The 15,436-nt window shown below is 38.7% G+C and overlaps 5 non-coding genes across 5 annotated transcripts; all 5 read right to left on the reverse strand.

The window, feature by feature from the left end:
- Positions 1-6,868: 6,868 nt before the first annotated feature.
- On the reverse strand, positions 6,869-6,940 carry TRNAP-CGG (transfer RNA proline (anticodon CGG)). Its single transcript has one exon. It is a non-coding gene; the product is annotated as a tRNA-Pro (tRNA).
- Positions 6,941-8,003: 1,063 nt separating this feature from the next.
- TRNAP-CGG (transfer RNA proline (anticodon CGG)) lies at positions 8,004-8,075 on the reverse strand. The gene has a single exon. It is a non-coding gene; the product is annotated as a tRNA-Pro (tRNA).
- A 1,061-nt stretch (positions 8,076-9,136) lies between these two features.
- Positions 9,137-9,208, reverse strand: TRNAP-CGG (transfer RNA proline (anticodon CGG)). Its single transcript has one exon. It is a non-coding gene; the product is annotated as a tRNA-Pro (tRNA).
- A 4,295-nt stretch (positions 9,209-13,503) lies between these two features.
- On the reverse strand, positions 13,504-13,575 carry TRNAP-CGG (transfer RNA proline (anticodon CGG)). The gene has a single exon. It is a non-coding gene; the product is annotated as a tRNA-Pro (tRNA).
- Positions 13,576-14,636: 1,061 nt separating this feature from the next.
- Positions 14,637-14,708, reverse strand: TRNAP-CGG (transfer RNA proline (anticodon CGG)). The gene has a single exon. It is a non-coding gene; the product is annotated as a tRNA-Pro (tRNA).
- Positions 14,709-15,436: the final 728 nt, after the last annotated feature.

The raw sequence follows: 15,436 nt of genomic DNA on the forward strand, positions 1-15,436 counted from the left end.
TTCCTTCTTAGCCACAAAAAAGAATCCAGCCCCAGCAGGAGAGGAGGACCTTCTAATTAAACCTTTACTTAAGGACTCCCGTATGTACTCCTCCATGATCTGGTTTTCTTTCTCAGAAAGAGGGTAGACCTTACCTCTAGGAGGCATAGTACCCGGTAACAGGTTTATGGCACAGTCATACTCCCTATGCGGAGGTAGCTTATCTACCTCCCGTTTATCAAAAAACAATGAAAGGTCTGCATATACAGAAGGGACAGAAACAGAAAGTGGTTTAGCCGTGGGCACATTGAGTGAACAAACAGGACGTACATGAGCCATACAGTCTCGTTGACAAGATTCCCCCCAGGAGAGTATATCTAAACAACCCCAGTCAAGTACCGGGTTGTGCTTAACTAACCAGGGAAAACCCAGAACGATGGAGGCAGTAGGGGAGTCAATTATTTGGAAGGTTAACCTTTCCTTGTGCAAAGCACCCACAGACATAATGATTTCTTGGGTTTCATGTGTTACCAGAGGTTTCTCAAGCGGTCTACCATCTATGGCCTCAACGGCCAAGGGTGTGGCCTTTTGGATCAAAGTCAAGGTTGCGGTTTTGGCAAAGTTCTCATCCATAAGGTTGTCTGCCATACCTGAATCGATCAAGGCTTTAGTTGTTATGGTGGTTTTATTTACCAAAAGAGAAACCGTAATAAACGGTCTGGAGATGGACACATGAGGGGACAAAGTCATAACACCCGAGGCCGACCCCTCTCTAGGCCTTAGGTGCTGTAGTTTCCCTGTACCTTAGGGCAGGCATTACAGTGGTGCCCCCTCTTTCCACAATAAAGGCATAACCCCTCCCTTCTACGGTAGTTTCCCTGTACCTTAGGGCAGGCATTACAGTGGTGCCCCCTCTTTCCACAATAAAGGCATAACCCCTCCCTTCTACGGCTCTTTCAGCCTCAGTTAACCCCGTAGCGCCCAATTGCATGGGTTCAGGGGATGGTGGCCTAGGAGCGGGTAGTGCTAGTAATGCAGTACTGGGTAGAGCAGGTAACACCCGTGTATCCAGCCGTCTTTGACTACGCCTCTCTCTAATACGGTTATCAATAAGGATCACATAGTCTATAACGTCATCCAAAAGAACAGGCAATTCCCTGGATGCTATTTCATCCAGTATGTAAGCGGCCAAACCCTCCTGAAAGGCTGTTACGAGGGCGTCATTGTTCCAAACCACTTCAGCTGCTAGAGTGCGGAATTCAATAGTGTAATCCGCTACAGATCTATTACCCTGTCGTACCCTAAGCAGAGCTTTGCCAGCAGAAGCAACCCTGCCGGGTTGATCAAATGTGCGTTTGAAAGCGGTCAAAAAGTCTGCAAAGGACATTGGGGAAGCATTCTCACACATGGGATTAGCCCATGCTAAAGCTCTCCCTGACAAGTGGTTTATCAAAAAGGCTATTTTAGATCTGTCAGTGGGATAGGAACGTGGATTCATCACTAAATGGATGTTGATTTGGTTGAGGAAACCACGACACAATGCTGGGTCACAGCTGTAGCGCTGTGGCGGCGTCATATGCACTACATGAGCAGGAACGGGTACCAGAGTGGGAATGGACTCGGCACAGCAGCAGCAGCCTCCTGAACGGCAGGCTGCAAGTGTGCAGTACGAGCCAGTATGGTTTGCAAAGCTTGAGCAAACTGATTCATACGGTGGTCCAAGCCATCCATTCTAGCCTCCTGATTAACTAGGAGCTGTGGTATGTCAGCAGGTTCCATTATGGCCCTGTTGTAATGTCAGGATTCGGGGAATCCAACATGCTAACACACACACAGACACACACACAGAAAGTGTGCAGTACCGGTCCTTAGAGTGGGCGGGCTAAGCACACACAGAATAGTCAGGAGACAAGCCGAGTAAGGGGAACCAGAAAACAGAATAACGAGAAACAAGCCGAGGTCAAAGGGTAGGAGAAAGTCACAAAGTCAGTATAACAAGCCAGAGAGTACGTAACCAGAAAGCACACGTTCAGAATCAATACTATAAAGCAAAGACCACAACAGAGCAGGGAGGAACAGGAAAGGTAAGTATTTAAACCCTGTGGTTAATTCTGATTGGATAACTTCCAATCAGAATTAACAATCACACGTGGGAGATATCTATGTCTCCCACTGTGATTGTCATACTGTGTCTTTAACGCCTGGTCAGGTGGCTGACCGCGGCGTGTATAATAGTGGGCGGTCCCCCAGCGTTCAGCGTCATGCATGCTGCCGCTGGGGGACGGAGAGGAGGATGCGGGCGGCATCCGAGACTGAGAGGATGCCGCCCAGCGAGCGTATGCCGGGAAAGGACTAGCGGACGGCTGGAGGGTGAGTGCCGCGAGCGGACTGCAGCCTCCCCTCGCAGCCGCCCGCAGGATCCTTACAGTCAGGGCAGGTATATCACCTACACTGTGCATTGGGTAAACCTGCTGACGGCTGCCAAGCATGGAATGTGTGGCTCTGCAGAGGAGTTGGTGACACCGCCACGACTTGCAGGCAGGCCTGCTGCCACCTCCTCTACTCTTCCTACTCCATCCTCTTCCATAACCTCCTCGGCTGAGTCTTCTTCTGCTGCTGCGTCTTGCTCCACATCAACGGCACCCCCCCCCAGCTCCCCAGGTACTATTCCACATCCCGGATACGGCAGTGTCACGCCGTCTTGGGTTTGACTTGCTTGAAAGCAGAGAGTCACACCGGACAAGCACTCCTGACCGCCCTGAATGCACAGGTGGAAAAGTGGCTGACTCCGCAGCAACTGGAGATTGGCAAAGTGGTTTGTGACAACGGAACAAATTTGTTGGCGGCATTGAAGTTGGGCAAGTTGACACATGTGCCGTGCATGGCAAATGTGTGTAATCTGATCGTACAACGCTTTGTGCATAAGTAAACAGACTTACAGGACGTCCTTCTTGTCTCTGTACTTAACTGCCAACAGCTCCTCTTGGCGCAGAGCTGAGGTCTCCCCCCTTCGTAGCCGGGTGCGTGCAAGTTGTCCTGGGAAACCTGTGCTGTTCTTCTTAATTGTGCCGCAAGCTACTGTATCAAAACAGTACAGTAGCTTGAACAAAGGGACACTTGTATAAAAATTGTCAGTATACAAGTGATACCCTTTGTTCATCAGGGGGAATATCAGGTCCCAGACAATCTTGCCACTGGTTCCTATGTTCTGGGCAACCTGGAGGGTCAAGGTGGCTATCCTTTCCCTCGAACACCCGGAAGGCCTCAGTATACCCAGTCTCGCTATCACAGAGCTTATACATCTTTACACCATACCTAGAGCGCTTGGAAGGAAACATACTGCTTGAATCCCAGCCTTCCCTTATACTTCATCATCAGGGATTCATCCACGCATATATTCCTTCCAGGTGTATAAGCCTCTTCAAACCTGGCAGCAAAGTGGGTAATCAGGGGGCGGATTTTATACAGCCTGTCAAACTGGGGATGTCCCTAGGGGGACACAGGCTGTTGTCGCTGAAGTGCATGAAATGCAGAATCATTTCATACCTCTTCCTCGACATACATTGGGAGTAAATGGGGGTAGAGCAGATGGGGCTACTGCTCCAGTAGGAGTGGATGGAGGGCTTCTTTATGATGCCCATCAGCATAGTCAATGCCCAGAATCATTTAAATTCTGGCACAGGGTGTATCTTTGCCAAAAAAGAGTCCGGATTTGTGGCTCGGAATTGATGGGCATATAAACTAGTTTGGGCGACAATGTTCCCCAATACAGGGATCCTTAGGACAGGTGTCAATCCATATCTGCCAAGTGACCCTATCTAGGGGGAACAGTCCCTATTCTGCTCTGTGTCAGTGTGTATCATGGTCTCTCAGGACGGGGAACAGTCACTATTCTGCTCTATGTCAGTGTGTATCATGGTCTCTGAGGACGGGGAACAGTCTCTATTCTGCTCTGTGTCAGTGTGTATCAGGGGCTTTGAGGACAGGTGTCAATCCATACCTGCCAAGTGAACCTATGTAGGGGGAACAGTCCCTATTCTGCTCTGTGTGAGGAGAAGGAACGGGAAATAAGTAGCTCGGCTACTCATTTCAAAAGAAAACACCAAATTATTGGGCTCATCCGGGATTTGAACCCGGGACCTCTCACACCCTAAGCAAGAATCCTACCCCTAGACCAACGAGCAATGTTCCTGGATGAGCATTTGTAATACAGTTCCTATGCTTAGGAATAGGTATAATGGTTAATATAGGAAGCACCATCCGGAGGGTATGTTTCAGAGTATGAAAGGCATATGTTTTTAATGTACCTCTATGGGAAAATTATGGGAACAGTGGAAATGGTCATTTAAATTTGGAAGCATAGTTGAAATGTTGTTTTAATTGAACCTATCCATTATTGTACTATTGTCTTAGAGGTAAAGTATGTAAATTGTACATGGAAAATTTGTAGAAATAAAATATATTTAAAAAAAAAAAAATATATAAGATGTTAGCTTTGAAAGGTGATATCAGAAGCACCAGGAAATATATATATTGATGGTGGCATGCCAACATCTTCTCTTTGGAGCATTTGAAGGGTTTTGCTATAAGTGATTTTTGCTGACTATATTAAACACAGTACAAAGCTACGTGTTTCAAAAGAAAAACACCAAATGCTTGGCTCGGCCAGGATTAGAACCTGGGACCTCTTGCACCCTAAGTGAGAACTATACCCCTAGACCAACGAGCCATTACGCTACCGCATTGTGCCTTAGGAAAAAATTGCCAGACTAACGCGCCAGACAGCGTTTGTGTTCTCAAAATATCCACAAAGTTTTTGTTTTGAAGTGGGGATTTTAAAATTCCTCAATAGGATCTTTTTTTCCCAATATCATTTACATGTTTGATATTACATTTCTAATTTGAAGGAGGGATTTGAGCAGGTCGGGCAGCACTAGAGCAGGACTGATTTATCATAACATGTGGATTTGAAGAGTTAGGGGAAAAAAGGAGTAGATTCACAATCACCTTTTTTTGAATGTAACACTAACATTTCAAAATGTCAACATGTACAAGAGGAGAAATTTGTGGTTCAAATATATGTTGGAAAAGCACTTGTAGGATTTATTTTTCTTTCTCATATTCTGCATGCTATCACCATGTTAAAAATAAAGTAAAGATGTTGAGAGGAGAAATTAATTATAAATAGTCTTGTGCAAAATAATGTTTGGGGAGGTTGGCCTGGTTCCATAACTTGAATCCACAGCCGAACGTAACGACAGCCTTGAATTTACCTCTACAGTTTTATTCTCCGATACATTCAGGCGTGTACTGGAAGGAATTTGATTTGGACCTACCCTCTCCAACACATATTTGAACATGTCTAAGTATGAATAAAAATAGAATTCCGTATGTCAAAACATATATTTTTTTCTCCTTTGTTTGTTGTTAACAAAGATTTTGCAGTCTTAAGAAAGACTTTGCAGTCTTAAAAGCGTCATCTGAGCAGTTAGGACTTGCATTAATGACTTACGATAAACCATTGATTTTAAAGGGTTGATATTGAAAACAACACATTTTTTATGATTTCTCTCATACATTTCTAAATAAAAGCTAAACGTGTTTTAATATAAGATGTTAGCTTTGAAAGGTGATATCAGAAGCACCAGGAAATATATATATATTGATGGTGACATGCCAACATCTTCTCTTTGGAGCACTTGAAGGGTTTTGCTATAAGCGCTTTTTGCTGACTATTTTAAACACAGTTCGAAGCTACGTGTTTCAAAAGATTTGAACCCGGGACCTCTTGCACCCGAAGCGAGAATAATACTCCTAGACCAACGAGCCATTACGCTTCCATGTTGGGCCTTAGGAAAAAATGCTAGACTAACGCAGCAGACAGCGTTTGTGTTCTCAAAATATCCACAAAGTTTTTGTTTTGAAGTGGGGATTTTAAAATTCCTCAATAGGATATTTTTTTCCCAATATCATTTACATGTTTGATATTACATTTCTAATTTGAAGGAGGGATTTGAGCAGGTCGGGCAGCACTAGAGCAGGACTGATTTATCATAACATGTGGATTTGAAGAGTTAGGGGAAAAAAGGAGTACATTCACAATCACCTTTTTTGAATGTAACACTAACATTTCAAAATTTCAACATGTACAAGAGGAGAAATTTGTGGTTCAAATATATGTTGGAAAAGCACTTGTAGGATTTCTTTTTCTTTCTCATATTCTGCATGCTATCACCATGTTGAAAATAAAGTAAAGATGTTAAGCGGAGAAATTAATTATAAATAGTCTTGTGCAAAATAATGTTTGGGGAGGTTGGCCTGGTCCAATAACTTGAATCCACAGCCGAACGTAACGACAGCCTTGAATTTACCTCTACAGTTTTATTCATCGATACATTCAGGCGTGTACTGGAAGGAATTTGATTTGGACCTACCCTCTCCAACACATATTTTAACATGTCTATGTATGAATAAAAATAGAATTCCGTATGTCAAAACATACATTTTTTCCCCCTTTGTTTGTTGTTAACAAAGATTTTGCAGTCTTAAGAAAGACTTTGCAGTCTTAAAAGCAGCATCTGAGCAGTTAGGACTTGCATTAATGACTTACGATAAACCATTGATTTTAAAGGGTTGATATTGAAAACGACACATTTTTTATGATTTCTCTCATACATTTCTAAGTAAAAGCTAAACGTGTATTAATATAAGATGTTAGCTTTGAAAGGTGATGTCAGAAGCACCAGGAAATATATATATATATATTGATGGTGGCATGCCAACATCTTCTCTTTGGAGCACTTGAAGGGTTTTGCTATAAGTGCTTTTTGCTGACTATATTAAACACAGTTCGAAGCTACGTGTTTCAAAAGAAAAACACTGAATGCATGGGCTCGTCCGGGATTTGAACCCGGGACCTCTCGCACCCGAAGCGAGAATCATACCCCTAGACCAACGAGCCATTACGCTTCCATGTTGGGCCTTAGGAAAAAATGCTAGACTAACGCAGCAGACAGCGTTTGTGTTCTCAAAATATCCACAAAGTTTTTGTTTTGAAGTGGGGATTTTAAAATTCCTCAATATGATCTTTTTTCCCAATATCATTTACATGTTTGATATTACATTTCTAATTTGAAGGAGGGATTTGAGCAGGTCGGGCAGCACTAGAGCAGGACTGATTTATAATAACATGTGGATTTGAAGAGTTAGGGGGAAAAAGGAGTACATTCACAATCACCTTTTTTTGAATGTAACACTAACATTTCAAAATTTCAACATGTACAAGAGGAGAAATTTGTGGTTCAAATATATGTTGGAAAAGCACTTGTAGGATTTATTTTTCTTTCTCATATTCTGCATGCTATCACCATGTTGAAAATAAAGTAAAGATGTTAAGAGGAGAAATTAATTATAAATAGTCTTGTGCAAAATAATGTTTGGGGAGGTTGGCCTGGTTCCATAACTTGAATCCACAGCCGAACGTAATGACAGCCTTGAATTTACCTCTACAGTTTTATTCATCGATATATTCAGGCGTGTACTGGAAGGAATTTGATTTGGACCTATCCTCTCCAACACATATTTGAACATGTCTATGTATGAATAAAAATAGAATTCCGTATGTCAAAACATATATTTTTTCCCCTTTGTTTGTTGTTAACAAAGATTTTGCAGTCTTAAGAAAGACTTTGCAGTCTTAAAAGCGTCATCTGAGCAGTTAGGACTTGCATTAATGACTTACGATAAACCATTGATTTTAAAGGGTTGATATTGAAAACGACACATTTTTTATGATTTCTCTCATACATTTCTAAGTAAAAGCTAAACGTGTATTAATATAAGATGTTAGCTTTGAAAGGTGATATCAGAAGCACCAGGAAATATATATATATATATATATTGATGGTGGCATGCCAACATCTTCTCTTTGGAGCACTTGAAGGGTTTTGCTATAAGTGCTTTTTGCTGACTATATTAAACACAGTTCGAAGCTACGTGTTTCAAAAGAAAAACACTGAATGCATGGGCTCGTCCGGGATTTGAACCCGGGACCTCTCGCACCCGAAGCGAGAATCATACCCCTAGACCAACGAGCCATTACGCTTCCATGTTGGGCCTTAGGAAAAAATGCTAGACTAACGCAGCAGACAGCGTACGTGTTCTCAAAATATCCACAAAGTTTTTGTTTTGAAGTGGGGATTTTAAAATTCCTCAATAGGATATTTTTTTCCCAATATCATTTACATGTTTGATATTACATTTCTAATTTGAAGGAGGGATTTGAGCAGGTCGGGCAGCACTAGAGCAGGACTGATTTATCATAACATGTGGATTTGAAGAGTTAGGGGAAAAAAGGAGTAGATTCACAATCACCTATTTTTGAATGTAACACTAACATTTCAAAATTTCAACATGTACAAGAGGAGAAATTTGTGGTTCAAATATATGTTGGAAAAGCACTTGTAGGATTTATTTTTCTTTCTCATATTCTGCATGCTATCACCATGTTGAAAATAAAGTAAAGATGTTGAGAGGAGAAATTAATTATAAATAGTCTTGTGCAAAATAATGTTTGGGGAGGTTGGCTTGGTTCCATAACTTGAATCCACAGCCGAACTTAACGACAGCCTTGAATTTACCTCTACAGTTTTATTCATCGATACATTCAGGCGTGTACTGGAAGGAATTTGATTTGGACCTACTCTCTCCAACACATATTTGAACATGTCTAAGTATGAATAAAAATAGAATTCCGTATGTCAAAACATATATTTTTTCCCCTTTGTTTGTTGTTAACAAAGATTTTGCAGTCTTAAGAAAGACTTTGCAGTCTTTAAACGTCATCTGAGCAGTTAGGACTTGCATTAATGACTTACGATAAACCATTGATTTTAAAGGGTTGATATTGAAAACGACACATTTTTTATAATTTCTCTCATACATTTCTAAGTAAAAGCTAAACGTGTAATAATATAAGATGTTAGCTTTGAAAGGTGATATCAGAAGCACCAGGAAATATATATATATATATATTGATGGTGGCATGACAACATCTTCTCTTTGGAGCACTTGAAGGGTTTTGCTATAAGTGCTTTTTGCTGACTATATTAAACACAGTTCGAAGCTACGTGTTTCAAAAGAAAAATACTGAATGCATGGGCTCGTCCGGGATTTGAACCCGGGACCTCTCGCACCCGAAGCGAGAATCATACCCCTAGACCAACGAGCCATTACGCTTCCATGTTGGGCCTTAGGAAAAAATGCTAGACTAACGCAGCAGACAGCGTTTGTGTTCTCAAAATATCCACAAAGTTTTTGTTTTCAAGTGGGGATTTTAAAATTCCTCAATATGATCTTTTTTCCCAATATCATTTACATGTTTGATTTTACATTTCTAATTTGAAGGAGGGATTTGAGCAGGTCGGGCAGCACTAGAGCAGGACTGATTTATAATAACATGTGGATTTGAAGAGTTAGGGGAAAAAAGGAGTACATTCACAATCACCTTTTTTTGAATGTAACACTAACATTTCAAAATTTCAACATGTACAAGAGGAGAAATTTGTTGTTCAAATATATGTTGGAAAAGCACTTGTAGGATTTATTTTTCTTTCTCATATTCTGCATGCTATCACCATGTTGAAAATAAAGTAAAGATGTTAAGAGGAGAAATTAATTATAAATAGTCTTGTGCAAAATAATGTTTGGGGAGGTTGGCCTGGTTCCATAACTTGAATCCACAGCCGAACGTAACGACAGCCTTGAATTTACCTCTACAGTTTTATTCATCGATATATTCAGGCGTGTACTGGAAGGAATTTGATTTGGACCTATCCTCTCCAACACATATTTGAACATGTCTATGTATGAATAAAAATAGAATTCCGTATGTCAAAACATATATTTTTTCCCCTTTGTTTGTTGTTAACCCCTTCAGGACCGGCCTGTTTTTGCGATGTTTGTACGTTAAGGACCAGAGCAGTTTTAACACTTTTGTGGTGTTTGTGTTTAGCTGTAATTTTCCGCTCTCTCATTTACGGTTCCCATACAAGTTATATATTGTTTTTTTCACGACAAGAAGGGCTTTCTTTACATACCAGTATTTATATTATGTCATATATTGTATTTAAAAAAAAATAATGAAATATGGTGAAAAATAAAAAAAAAACATGTTTTTGGACTTTTACTTGAAAAATCTTTTACTTATCTACAAAAGCTAATGAAAAAAACTGCTAAATAGATTCAAAATTTTGTCCCGAGTTTAAAAACACCCAGTGTTTACATGCTTTATTGCTTTTTTTTGCAAGTTATAGGCCTATAAATACAAGTAGGAAATTGCTGTTTCAAAATATATATATTTTAAATGTATCAATAGTGACATTGTTACACCGTTATCTGTCATAAATCCCCGAAACACACCTAACATGTACATATTTTTTAAAGTAGACAACCCAGGGTATTTAAAATGGGGTATGTCCAGTCTTTTTTAGTAGCCACCTAGTCACAAACACTGGCCAAAGTTAGCATTTATATTTGTTTGTGTGTTAAAAATGCAAAAAACGCTAACTTTGGCCGGTGTTTGTGACTAAGTGGCTACTAAAAAAGGCTGAACATACCCCATTTGCAATACCTTGGGTTGTCTTCTTTTGTAAATGGTATGCCATCATGGGGCTAATTCTCATTCCTTGGCTACCATACGCTGTCAAAGGCAACCTAACCAATCTGACAAATTTCAATAAAAAAAAAAAAGTAAAATCAAGCCTTATATTTGACCCTGTAACTTTCACAAACACTATAAAACCTCTACATGTGGGGTACTGTTATACTCAGGAGACTTCGCTGAACACAAATATTAGTGTATCAGAACAGTAAAATATATCACAGCAATAATATCCTCAGTGAAAGAGCTGTTTGTGTGTGAAAAATGCAAAAAACTTCACTTTCACTGACAATATCATCGCTGTGATATGTTTTACTGTTTTGAAACACTAATATTTGTGTTCAGCGAAGTCTCCCGAGTAAAACAGTACCCCCATGTACAGGATTTAGGGTGTCATAGAAAGTTACAGGGTTAAGCACAGTGCTAGCAAATTAAATTATCTGGACTTTTGGCCTGGGTTGGCAGGCAGGTCCCTCAAATTGCAATCATTAAAATTACTTAATTAGGTAAAAATATTACATAAATATGCACGTAGAATTTTAATATATATACATATTTATATATTTGACGTCTACGTGTATATTTATGAAATTATTAATGTAATTTTGTATGTGGACATATGTATATTTCGTATTATTTTTATTTATTTATTTATACATAGATATATATATCATTACATTCTAAGTGTATTTTGATATAAATATATATATATCAATATCAAAATACTGTTAGAATAAAATTGAATATATATATATAATTTTTTTTTAATTATTAAAAATTATTTTTATTTTTTGTTATTTATTTTTATTAACATATTATTTGTATTTTATAATAATATATATATATACCATATATATAGTTATTATATATATTGTATATATTCGTGTGTAATTTAAATATAAGTGTATTTTTATATTAATATACGTATATATAAATATAAAAATACACTTAGTGTGACATTATATATATGATACATATACATATATTATATATAGGTATATATAGATATAATACATGTATATATATCATATATATATACACATATTATAATTTTTTTTACACTGATTGTTTTTTTTTTTAACTTTATTTTATGATTTTACACTTGCAGGGAGACTGCCTGTCAGCACAGACAGTCCCCCTGCAGGCAGATACAAAGACCCCTATTGCGGTCATGTGATCGAGTGATCACATGGCCGTGGGGTCCTGATCTGCCGAGGGGGGACTGCCCGGGCAGACAGGCAGTCCCCCTGGACCGGGAGGAGAGCTGATCGCCGCCGTGGGACCGACGGCGATCAGGTAAGTAGCCCAAAACCGTTATGACGGTTCAGGACCGTCAGCGGTCCAAACGCACGTTTTACCGCTGACGGTCCTGAACCGTCAGCGGTCCTGAAGGGGTTAACAAAGATTTTGCAGTCTTAAGAAAGACTTTGCAGTCTTAAAAGCGTCATCTGAGCAGTTAGGACTTGCATTAATGACTTACGATAAACCATTGATTTTAAAGGGTTGATATTGAAAACGACACATTTTTTATGATTTCTCTCATACATTTCTAAGTAAAAGCTAAACGTGTATTAATATAAGATGTTAGCTTTGAAAGGTGATATCAGAAGCACCAGGAAATATATATATATATATATTGATGGTGGCATGCCAACATCTTCTCTTTGGAGCACTTGAAGGGTTTTGCTATAAGTGCTTTTTGCTGACTATATTAAACACAGTTCGAAGCTACATGTTTCAAAAGATTTGAACCCGGGACCTCTCGCACCCAAAGCGAGAATCATACCCCTAGACCAACGAGCCATTACGCTTCCATGTTGGGCCTTAGGAAAAAATGCTAGACTAACGCAGCAGACAGCGTACGTGTTCTCAAAATATCCACAAAGTTTTTGTTTTCAAGTGGGGATTTTAAAATTCCTCAATATGATCTTTTTTCCCAATATCATTTACATGTTTGATATTACATTTCTAATTTGAAGGAGGGATTTGAGCAGGTCGGGCAGCACTAGAGCAGGACTGATTTATAATAACATGTGGATTTGAAGAGTTAGGGGAAAAAAGGAGTACATTCACAATCACCTTTTTTTGAATGTAACACTAACATTTCAAAATTTCAACATGTACAAGAGGAGAAATTTGTGGTTCAAATATATGTTGGAAAAGCACTTGTAGGATTTATTTTTCTTTCTCATATTCTGCATGCTATCACCATGTTGAAAATAAAGTAAAGATGTTAAGAGGAGAAATTAATTATAAATAGTCTTGTGCAAAATAATGTTTGGGGAGGTTGGCCTGGTTCCATAACTTGAATCCACAGCCGAACGTAACGACAGCCTTGAATTTACCTCTACAGTTTTATTCATCGATATATTCAGGCGTGTACTGGAAGGAATTTGATTTGGACCTATCCTCTCCAACACATATTTGAACATGTCTATGTATGAATAAAAATAGAATTCCGTATGTCAAAACATATATTTTTTCCCCTTTGTTTGTTGTTAACAAAGATTTTGCAGTCTTAAGAAAGACTTTGCAGTCTTAAAAGCGTCATCTGAGCAGTTAGGACTTGCATTAATGACTTACGATAAACCATTGATTTTAAAGGGTTGATATTGAAAACGACACATTTTTTATGATTTCTCTCATACATTTCTAAGTAAAAGCTAAACGTGTATTAATATAAGATGTTAGCTTTGAAAGGTGATATCAGAAGCACCAGGAAATATATATATATATATATTGATGGTGGCATGCCAACATCTTCTCTTTGGAGCACTTGAAGGGTTTTGCTATAAGTGCTTTTTGCTGACTATATTAAACACAGTTCGAAGCTACGTGTTTCAAAAGAAAAACACTGAATGCATGGGCTCGTCCGGGATTTGAACCCGGGACCTCTCGCACCCGAAGCGAGAATCATACCCCTAGACCAACGAGCCATTACGCTTCCATGTTGGGCCTTAGGAAAAAATGCTAGACTAACGCAGCAGACAGCGTACGTGTTCTCAAAATATCCACAAAGTTTTTGTTTTGAAGTGGGGATTTTAAAATTCCTCAATAGGATATTTTTTTCCCAATATCATTTACATGTTTGATATTACATTTCTAATTTGAAGGAGGGATTTGAGCAGGTCGGGCAGCACTAGAGCAGGACTATTTTATCATAACATGTGGATTTGAAGAGTTAGGGGAAAAAAGGAGTAGATTCACAATCACCTATTTTTGAATGTAACACTAACATTTCAAAATTTCAACATGTACAAGAGGAGAAATTTGTGGTTCAAATATATGTTGGAAAAGCACTTGTAGGATTTATTTTTCTTTCTCATATTCTGCATGCTATCACCATGTTGAAAATAAAGTAAAGATGTTGAGAGGAGAAATTAATTATAAATAGTCTTGTGCAAAATAATGTTTGGGGAGGTTGGCTTGGTTCCATAACTTGAATCCACAGCCGAACATAACGACAGCCTTGAATTTACCTCTACAGTTTTATTCATCGATACATTCAGGCGTGTACTGGAAGGAATTTGATTTGGACCTACTCTCTCCAACACATATTTGAACATGTCTAAGTATGAATAAAAATAGAATTCCGTATGTCAAAACATATATTTTTTCCCCTTTGTTTGTTGTTAACAAAGATTTTGCAGTCTTAAGAAAGACTTTGCAGTCTTTAAACGTCATCTGAGCAGTTAGGACTTGCATTAATGACTTACGATAAACCATTGATTTTAAAGGGTTGATATTGAAAACGACACATTTTTTATGATTTCTCTCATACATTTCTAAGTAAAAGCTAAACGTGTAATAATATAAGATGTTAGCTTTGAAAGGTGATATCAGAAGCACCAGGAAATATATATATATATATATTGATGGTGGCATGACAACATCTTCTCTTTGGAGCACTTGAAGGGTTTTGCTATAAGTGCTTTTTGCTGACTATATTAAACACAGTTCGAAGCTACGTGTTTCAAAAGAAAAATACTGAATGCATGGGCTCGTCCGGGATTTGAACCCGGGACCTCTCGCACCCGAAGCGAGAATCATACCCCTAGACCAACGAGCCATTACGCTTCCATGTTGGGCCTTAGGAAAAAATGCTAGACTAACGCAGCAGACAGCGTTTGTGTTCTCAAAATATCCACAAAGTTTTTGTTTTCAAGTGGGGATTTTAAAATTCCTCAATATGATCTTTTTTCCCAATATCATTTACATGTTTGATATTACATTTCTAATTTGAAGGAGGGATTTGAGCAGGTCGGGCAGCACTAGAGCAGGACTGATTTATAATAACATGTGGATTTGAAGAGTTAGGGGAAAAAAGGAGTACATTCACAATCACCTTTTTTTGAATGTAACACTAACATTTCAAAATTTCAACATGTACAAGAGGAGAAATTTGTGGTTCAAATATATGTTGGAAAAGCACTTGTAGGATTTATTTTTCTTTCTCATATTCTGCATGCTATCACCATGTTGAAAATAAAGTAAAGATGTTAAGAGGAGAAATTAATTATAAATAGTCTTGTGCAAAATAATGTTTGGGGAGGTTGGCCTGGTTCCATAACTTGAATCCACAGCCGAACGTAACGACAGCCTTGAATTTACCTCTACAGTTTTATTCATCGATATATTCAGGCGTGTACTGGAAGGAATTTGATTTGGACCTATCCTCTCCAACACATATTTGAACATGTCTATGTATGAATAAAAATAGAATTCCGTATGTCAAAACATATATTTTTTCCCCTTTGTTTGTTGTTAACCCCTTCAGGACCGGCCTGTTTTTGCGAT

Source organism: Pelobates fuscus, chromosome 6 (assembly GCF_036172605.1).
Source record: "Pelobates fuscus isolate aPelFus1 chromosome 6, aPelFus1.pri, whole genome shotgun sequence".
NCBI lineage: Eukaryota > Metazoa > Chordata > Amphibia > Anura > Pelobatidae > Pelobates > Pelobates fuscus.